Source organism: Anser brachyrhynchus (genome assembly GCF_964034855.1).
Source record: "Anser brachyrhynchus genome assembly, chromosome: W".
NCBI lineage: Eukaryota > Metazoa > Chordata > Aves > Anseriformes > Anatidae > Anser > Anser brachyrhynchus.
The window spans coordinates 19,064,149-19,073,060 of NC_137704.1; the positions used below are offsets into that span (position 1 = coordinate 19,064,149).

At 46.0% G+C, this 8,912-nt stretch overlaps 1 long non-coding RNA gene across 2 annotated transcripts in view; it reads right to left on the reverse strand.

Annotated features, from left to right (window-relative positions):
* Positions 1–8,590, reverse strand: part of LOC308184879 — a 29,036-nt gene extending 20,446 nt beyond the window's left edge. For both annotated transcript variants that reach the window (XR_013942988.1, XR_013942989.1), the window contains exon 1: positions 1,667–8,590. This is a non-coding gene — a long non-coding RNA (uncharacterized lncRNA). The remainder of the gene's footprint in view (positions 1–1,666) is intronic.
* Between the last annotated feature and the right edge of the window lie 322 nt (positions 8,591–8,912).

The window sequence follows — 8,912 nt, forward strand, 5'->3', positions numbered from 1 at the left end:
CTTCTCCAGGCTGAACAATCCCAGCTCCCTCAGCCGCTCCTCGTAAGACTTGTTCTCCAGACCCCTCACCAGCTTCGTTGCCCTTCTCTGGACTCTCTCGAGCACCTCCATGTCCTTCTTGTAGCGAGGGGCCCAAAAGTGAACACAGTACTCGAGGTGCGGCCTCACCAGAGCCGAGTACAGGGGGACAATCACCTCCCTAGACCTGCTGGCCACACTGCTTCTTATACAGGCCAGGATGCTGTTGGCCTTCTTGGCCACCTGAGAACACTGCTGGCTCATATTCAGCTGCCTATCAACCAGTATTCCCAGGTCCTTCTCTGCCAGGCAGCTTTCCAGCCACTCATCTCCCAGCCTGTAGCGCTGCTTGGGGTTGTTACGCCCCAGGTGCAGGACCCGGCACTTGGCCTTGTTGAACTTCATACAGTTGGCCTCAGCCCATCGGTCCAGCCTATCCAGATCCTCCTGCAGAGCCTTCCTACCCTCGAGCAGATCGACACACGCACCTAACTTGGTGTCGTCTGCAAACTTATCCCCCCCCCGCATGGGGCTACGGGGAAAGTATATGTAATGGTGAAAAATGGCAATAAACGTCTACTGTTCAAGAGCCATCAGGAGTCCGTGTTTTTCATCCCTTCACATGGTGACCCTGACATGATAGGGGAGGAGCAGCGCTGCACGAGCGTCCAAAGAGAACCCAGCCGAACGAGTCAAGCTCACAGCTGGACTGCAGCTTCAACCCCGGGACATCACCTGAAGGACAGGTGAGCGGCTGGGCATTAATCATGTGAGCTAGCCTTTCGGCAGAGGAAGAGGCTATAGTAAAACTATTAATGCAACTACTAACAAAAAGGGGAGTGAAATATGATCCGTTTAAGATAAAACTACTGTTGAAATTTTTGCAAAACAATGGGGCCCTGTCGACAGTTTCAGCGGTGTTTGATTTAAAAACTTGGGAAAATGCTGGGACAACTATATGGGATGCTGCCTCGGGGGGAGATACAACAGCTGCTGAGGTGATGACGACCTGGCACTTAGTAACTGAGACACTGAGATCATGGCAAGCGGAAAAAAGGGTACAGACAGCGGCCGCTCAGGCTACACAGGCGGGTGAGATAAAAAGCGGTCAATGCGTACCGCCAGAGGAAGTAAACCCGATAGACTTGGGAATAGAGGCAGAGACAATATCCCAACCCATGGCGGCCACTCTGCGCTCGATGCCACTGCGGCCATCAGCGCCGCCAGCGCCGCCGCCCGCCCCGCTGTCAGCTCCGGGCACCCGCCCGCCCGCCCCGCCGCCGGCTGCTGCGTTTCTCAGGTTTGAGCGCCCGCCCGCACGCATCGGGCGCTGCCATGTTCCTCCTGCTGCTGCGCCCGGGCCCGTGGCCCCGCGGGCCCCTGCTCCCCGCCGCTGCTTCCCCGCTGCCCCCCCCACCCCGGGCCGGCCCCCCCTCAGCCCGCCGGCCCCTCTGCTGGCGCTGCGGGCCGCCGCCGGCAGCTCGGCCAAGGATGTGGGTGGATCCCCTGAAAAGGCAGCCACAGATCTCAGCAGTGAAAACAAGAAATTCAATAAATCCCAGCAGCTGAAAAAGTTTTCAAAGAATATGGTGCTGTAGGGGTTTCATTACACGTTGGAATTTCATTAATATCTCTAGGAATCTTTTACCTGGCTGTGTCAAGTGGTGTGGATATGACTGCAGTTCTCTTCAAACTTGGTTTCGGTGAATCATCGCTGCAGTCTAAAAGGGCTGCTGGTACAGGCACATTTCTGTTGGCATATGCTGTTCACAAATTGTTTGCTCCAGTACGAATCAGCATTACTATAGTTTCTGTGCCATTTATTGTCCGATACTGCTGGAAGACTGGTTTCTTCAAACCTCCTACCCCAAATCCATGATAACTTATTGTTTTTTACTCGCCCAACATGGGGCTCAAGGAATTTGAGATAAGGATAATAGTCGAGAGAAGTAACGGGCAAAACATGGACTGGATTTTTTTGTGAATGCAACAGTCGTGAAGAATTTAAGAAAGTAGCAATTGTGAGGAATATGTTTCATATTAGTGTGGTGAAGGGACAAGGGGTGGTGTGTGTGTAAATTGTCCACCTCGTCGGTGCTGTGATGATGTTATGTTTATTTTGGTGTGGGGAATTCTTTTTTTTGATGTAAGTGAAGTTTGTGAAGATTGTGATAATTGTAAAGTAAGAGTATATTGGAATGTAGTGGGTTTACGTGGCAAGCTTTTGGTAGCGGGGGGGGCGTAGGGGTGGCTTCTGTGAGAAGAATCTAGAAGCTGCCCCATGTTAGGTGAGGGCCCCGGTGCTGACCAGAGCCGAGCCAATAAGCGATGTTGTTTGAGCCTCTGTGAGAGCAGATGTAAGAAAGAGAAAAGAAAAAAAAAAAAAAAAGGAAAAAAACGCTGTGCCACATAGCAGCTGGGAGAGTGAGAGGAGTGGGGAGCAGCCATGCAGGCGCCAAGGTCAGTGAAGGAGGAGGGGGAGAGGTGCTCCAGGCAATGGAGCAGAAGTCCCCTGCGGCCTGTGGTGAGGACCATGGTGAAGCAGGCTGTCCCCCTGCAGCCCATGGAGTACCACGGTGGAGCAGGGTTCTGCGCTGCAGCCCCACTGCCATGGTTACCACCGTGGACACCCTCTCGGCAAGAACCAGAGGGAGTGCTGGAGTGGATGTCTCCACAGTAACAGATGCCACATTGTGGGGTACTCATGTTCATAAAATTCCATTCAACGTCAAAGGACCAATTGGGAATGACTGTAGTGTATTGCTGCTAGGATGATGTCCTGGTTCCAGTTAGGACAGAGTTAATTTTCCCTCATGGTAGCTGGTAGGGTGCTATGTTTTGGATTAGGATGAGAAGAGCGCTGATAACATGCTGATGTTTTAATTGTTGCAGAGCAGTGTTTACACCAGGCCAAGGACTTTTCGGCTTCTCGCTCTGTCCTGCCAGCGAGCAGGCTGGGGGTGCAGCAGGAGCTGGGAGGGGACAGACCCAGGACAGCTGACCCAAACTGGCCAAAGGGGTATTCCATACCATCTGACGTCATGCTAAACAATATATAGGGGTGGCTGGCCGGGGTGGGGGGCCGGGCTGCTCGGGGATAGGCTGGGCATCGGTCAGCGGGTGGTGAGCAATTGCATTGTGCATCACTTGTTTTCTTACACATTATTATTATTAATACTATTATCATTATCACTATTATTATTATTATTGTTATTATTATATTCCTGTCTTAATAAACTGTCTTTATCTCAACTCACCGGCTTCACTTTCCCGTTTCTCTCCCCCATCCCAGAGAGGGAGGGGGGAGGGTGAGCGAACGGCTGTGTGGTGTTTAGCTGCCAGCCGGGTTAAACCACAACAGATGATCAAGTACAACTTTGACCGGATTGTTTGTTTTGCCGGGGATAATTGATGCCGATTATAATGGACAAATCCAAGCTATGGCTTGGACACCGTCTCCACCATTGTCAATACCAAAGGGAACTAGAATTGCTCAATTGATTCTTTTCCGAGCAGTAGTCTGCAGGACTTGGTTCAAAAACAACTCCAACAAGGACATATTGTTCCGATAAACAGCTTATGGAATTCACCAGTGTTTGTCATCAAGAAGAAGAGCGGGAAATGGAGATCACTGCATGATTTGAGACGAATCAATGCAGTGATCGAGGACATTGCAGTCAGAAAGCAAAAAAAAAGCAAAAAAAAAGAGAAAAAAAGAAGAAAAAAGGAAAAAAAAGGAAAAACAAAAGAAAAAAGAAAAAAGAAAAAAAGAAAAGAAAAAAGAAAAAAGGAAAAAAAAGAAAAAAGAGAAAAGAAAAAAGGGGAAAAAAGAAAAAAAGGAAAAAAGGAAAAAAGAAAAAAAAAAGTACCTTTGAATATTGTATCGGACTCGCAATATGCTGTAGGTGTCGCTCAGTGCATTGAGAGGGCACATTTGAGACATATCCCAAGGGAAAACTCGTTTCTAAAATTTAAGGAGCTGTTATTTTTGGTAGAGCAGTGAGTGCACCTGTATTGTATTATTCACATGCGGAGCCACACCATGTTACCCAGTGTTTTTGCAGAGGGTAACGCATGCGCTGACCAGCTAACTAATATGACCCTGACTGCCCCGGTGCCTAAGGTGGTGGAACAAGCACGGTTATCCCATGCCTTTTTCCATCAATCTGCCAAAGTCTTGGCGAAACAATTCACTATATCGATCATTGACGCCAAATTGATTGTCCAAACATGTCCTGACTGTCAACAACATGTTTCGACCTCGTCGTTAACGGTAAACCCTAGAGGACTACGGTCCTTACAGTTATGGCAGACCAACATAAGGCAGATTCCAGAATTTGGTCGCTTGAAATATGTTCACGTATCGGTAGATACTTTCTCTCATGCTATTTGGGCGACAGCTGCAGCAGGTGAAACTAGTCGCCATGTCCAGGCTCGCTTCCGTGTTGCTTTCGCAGTGCTAGGCATCCCAAAGGAAATTAAAACCGACAATGGCCCCGCCTATAGTAATCACTCCCTTCAAACCTTTTTTCGAACTTGGGGTATCCGACACATCACAGGCATTCCTCATTCCCCCACGGGTCAAGCCATTGTTGAGCGCACACATCGCACCTTGAAAACACTGCTAAATAAACAAAAAGGGGGAGACACCCAGGAAACAGCAGAGAACAGGTTGGGAAAGGCACTTTACATAATGACTCACCTATCATTACTCTTTCCTCATGAAGAGGTACCGCCCATAGCGAAACATCACAAAAATATGAATTCTGCGCTGTCACAGGTGCCACAAGCAGAGCAGGCCTTAGTGATGGCAGAAAATTTAAATACAGGTCTTTGGGAGGGACCCCATCCTCTAATAACTTGGGGTCGAGGGTATGCTTGTGTCTCCACAGGTCACAGACCAAGATGGGTACCAGCAAGGGGGGTAAGGCCATGGTTGGCCTCCTCCTCACAATCGCCGCTGTCATCGGTTATTGCCAGGCCTGGGTCTCCATCCAACCACGCCGCAACATCTGGGTCACCCTCGCCAACATGCCAGGACAAGAAGCGATATGCCTGTCCCTGGCTAGTGCTAATGACCCATTCACGACATGTCTGGTGGGGAACCTGGCAGATAACAAAGACTGGACTGTCTACTTGCCGCAAGCGCCCCTAGAGCCACAGGAATTAGATATCCTGGGATGTGAAACAGCAACTGCATGTGTAAGGTTTAATTGCTCGGGCAAAAAAACACACCATGACACAAATGGTCAACGCCACACTTGCTCCTAATTGCAATGCATCTCTTTGTTATAATTATACAAAACTATAATAGCATCATTCCTTGCACCAGGAGCTGCTCTGCTTGGCTGTGGGATCGACTGTGGAACGGATGCCCCTAGGTGCACCCCGAGCATTTTCCTTGGAGGGGTCTCCACTCTCAGCCGCTCACCACGGGAGTAGACAAGGACCTCCTGAAGCCGCGGACAAGTTATTTTAAGTGATATTTTCTTGTGGCATGAATGAGAAGTGCAAGAGGCCTCTTTGCGTGATTGTGTGATTGTGTGACTGTGCTGTGTGAGTGAGAAGCAGCATCGCTGCAAAGCAACATCCCTAGTGCTTAGTGGCTTGTTGACTGATGAAGAATCTAGTAGGCACGCTACTTTACAATCGTAGTTCTGCATGTGATTTTCACCCTGTTGCTTATTGTACCTTGCTTATTGCAATGTCTGCCATGATTGATGGAAAAATCTATAGAAAGCGTTTGGTTGGTTGAAAATAAAAAAGGGGGAATTGTGGGAAAGGAATTCGCAGGTGGCTTTGCGCTGTTTCACACGTCCCTGAATTAGAGATAATGAGGAAAACAGCGGTAGAACCAAAAACTTGAGCAAGGGCGAGATAAAGTAAATTGTCTACAGTGTTAAAGATGAGCTTTAGGCAGTGGCCAATTGCTGGCTGGCTCAAGTCGCGTGTCTGAGGGTCTCTAACCAATTGTATGACAGATTCGGGTGCGTGGACAGAGCATGGGGCTACGGGGAAAGTATATGTAGTAGTGAAAAATGGCAATAAACGTCTCCTGTTCAAGAACCATCAGGAGTCCATGTCCTGCATCCTTTCAAGGGTGCACTCAATCCCCTCATCCTGATCATCGATAAAGATATTATAGAGGACTGGCCCTAGTACTGAGCCCTGGGGGCCTCCACTAGTGACCAGCCTCCAACTGAATTTATCTCCATTCACCACGACTCTTTGGCCCCGGCTACCCAGCCAGTTTCTAACCCAACAAAGCGTACGCCAGTCCAAGCCAAGAGCAGCCAGTTTCTTGAGGAGAATGCTGTGGGAAACGGTGTCAAAAGCCTTACCAAAGTCAAGGTAGACCACATCCACAGCCTTTCCCTCATCCACTAAGCGTGTCACTTTGTCATAGGAGATCAGGTTCGTCAAGCAGGACCTGCCTTTCATAAACCCATGCTGACTGGGCCTGATCGCCTGGTTGCCCTGCAAGTGCCGCCTGATGACACTCAAGATAATCTGCTCCATGAGCTTCCCTGGTAATTGGATGCAAACAAGTCCCTGGGACCTGATGGGATGTACCTATGAGTGTGAGTGAGTTAGCTGATGTCACTGTGATGCCACTCTCAATTATCTATAAAAGGTCATAGTGACCATGGGAGGTTCCCGAGGACTGGAAGAAAGGAAATGTCCCTCCTATCTTCCAGGAGAGCCAGAAGGAGGATCTGAAGAACTACAGGCCAGTCAGCTTCATCTTGATCCCTGGAAAAGTGATGGAGTAAAACCTCCTGGAAGCAATTCCAAGCCTATTAAGGACAAGGGCTCAAGGACTCTAGCTCACAGACTTGTAATATATGCCAGGAGATTTCAGCAAGTACATTATTAAAGTAAAATAAAATTATAGTTTTGAAATTAAGCTATGGGCAATAAAGTAGCAATAGAAACAAAAGGTCAGGCTAGAAATATTTTTGTGTGGTTTAAGACTGCTGTATATTTATCCAAATGCATTCTATGATAAAATGATAAAAATTTCTGGTAAAATGACTTTAAAAAATAGAAATATTTATATAACATTTATTTTTATGAAAAATTGTCTTTCATGTTGCAGAATTCCATCTGGGATTTGCAGATAGGGATCTTAATGTTTTGGAGTGTCAGATCTTTCAGCATAGTGTCATTGCAATGAAATATTCTTTCCTTTGTTTGAGGGTGATCCTTCAAGCTTCCTAGCTTAATATACGTTTATCGCACAGGAAATGAAATAGACTTTCTCATCAACTTCTGGAAGAAACACCTTGCACCATTTTGAAACCACTTGATTTAATAGTGCCAATATGCTCCAAAATATTTGTTGCCTAATTTTCCTGACAAAAAATACCTGTCTTCATAGGTTTGACCACTAAAACAGCTAAGTTAAATGGGGGTACCCTTCAGTTCTATTGAGACAATCCAGTGATCCACTGCAAAACAACTTTTGTATGTGAGCTCTTTGTCAAATGGATTTATGTTTGAACAAGAAAAACTGCCATAAGACTTAGAATGAGTCCACTGCGTGTAATTTATGTTGTGCCTTGTAACTATTAACCACATTAATCTATTTTTTTCAGTATTTGAGTATTTCAGTATTCGAGGCAGCACAAAAAAAATATCATAAATATCATCCCTAGTACTGTATATTCTGCCACAGTATAACCATATCAACAGTCATGTATTTCTTTACTTTTCTGTCTTTCATTTGAAAACACAGATAATTTATTAAATGAAAAGATGGTGTTACAGATGCCTGGGACCCAGGGCAGCAGAGGATGACAAATCAATACATTAAGTCAGTAGCAGCTAGGAGAAATGAGACTGCAAATTCCCAGTTCTTAGCAATAGAAAATTAGCAAAAAGAACTTTATTGAAAAAGATGGTTTTTGAGTTAAATGTGTAGGGAGATCATGTACCCAAAGTTATGCAATAACCATCTGCTTATTGTGAAACAGTGGATCATCCTGAACTCAAACAAGACTTAAAATAAGCAGAAGAATGTAAATCTGGCATCAGTTACCCTCTGCCATTCAGGCATTTGTATTTGAAGAATGAGCACTAGTCCAGAAGGAAAATATTGAAGAGCTCATCATGGCTCTCTTTATGACTGGAATTTTCTGGAATATACAAAGAGACTGAAAATACTGATTTGAATTGGTAATCGCTCCAGTACATATCTATGGAGAGAGGACAACATGGCAGACAAAGACAGCAAATATTGTCTGACCCAACCCTCCCCTTTGACATGCATTTGACTCCCTTCTGTCACCAATTCATTTATTGGATACGGTTTGCCATATAATAATTCAAATGGGCTAACTTTTTCTTTAGCTCTGGGGGCTATCCTAATTCTCATCAGAGCTATTGGTAGGGCTTCTGGCCACTTTAGCTGAGCTTCCTGGCAAATTTTAGTCAACTGTCTTTTTAGTGTTTGATTCATTCTTTCTACCTGCCCACTTGATTTTGGTCTCCAAGTGGTACGTAAATCCCACTTGATCTGTAATGTCCTCAATATTTCTTGAAGTACTTGTGATATAAAATGAGGTCACATTGTCTGAGGAGCATCCCTCTGGTATTCCAAAGCGTGGGATTATTTCTTTCAATAAAGCCTTTATAACTTCCCTAGCTTTATTAGTTCAGCAAGGGAAGGCCTCTGGCCATCCAGTGAATGTGTCCACCAATACTAGAAGATATCGATATAGTCCTTGTCTGGGCAATTCAGAAAAGTCTACTTGCCAATATTTCCCAGGCTTCATTCCTTTTTTTGTCTCCCCTGGTGGTGATTTTGGCTGAATCTTGGGGTTGTTAGCACAGCATACAGGACATTTTTGCATTATTTGGTTTGCTATAGTTTGCATTTTTGGTCCAATTGA